This window comes from Geospiza fortis, unplaced genomic scaffold, assembly GCF_000277835.1.
Source record: "Geospiza fortis unplaced genomic scaffold, GeoFor_1.0 scaffold676, whole genome shotgun sequence".
NCBI classification, from domain to species: Eukaryota; Metazoa; Chordata; class Aves; order Passeriformes; family Thraupidae; genus Geospiza; species Geospiza fortis.
In genome coordinates, this window is record NW_005054600.1 from 261,266 (window position 1) to 262,023 (window position 758).

The window sequence follows — 758 nt, forward strand, 5'->3', positions numbered from 1 at the left end:
GTCAGCCCCCGCTCCCCAGCCGTGATTACAGCCCCTGTTCCCTGGTGCTGGAGCCTCCCTTGCTCCGGGATGTGCTCGGGAGGAGGTGGATGTTGGATGTGCCTTTCCCAGGGATGGAGGGCTCTGATGTGCAGTGTGGCAGTGACACCCCTCAGCTGGGCTGCCCTCCTCGGTCAGGAGGAATTTCTCCATAGAAAGGGTGTGAGGGGCTGCCCTGGGCGGTAGTGGAGTCGCCATCCCTGGAGATGTCCAGGGAACAGCTGGACATGGCACTGAGTCCTCTGGTGGGGATCACTCACAGTTTGGACTTGGTGATCTTTTCCAACCTCAGGGATTCTGGGATCTTAGGGATGAAATTTATGGGGAAAACAAATGGCCATGAATGGGCCCAGTTTGCGCAGGTTCAGGCAGAGGAAAAGGATTCCTGTCTCCCCTGGGGTTCCTCAGGGAGCAGGAGGTTGGAGTTAAAGGCCACTTTCTGCAAGTATTAACATTAAGTTCCTTCTCCCTGAAGCAGTTTCCTGTGCTCAGAGAGAAAAGGGACACAAACCCAGTCAGCCTTAATCCATGGAAAAAGCCAAGTGTGCAGTCACACCACGAGTACTAATTAAAAAATTAATGATGATCATCTGATGAGCGCTGCCTGCAGCCCGGGGGTCCCAGCACAGGGGGGACGTGGAGCTGCTGGAGCAAGTCAGGAGGAGGCACCAGGATGATCCGAGGGATGGAGCAGCTCAGCTGGGAGGAAAGGCTGGGAG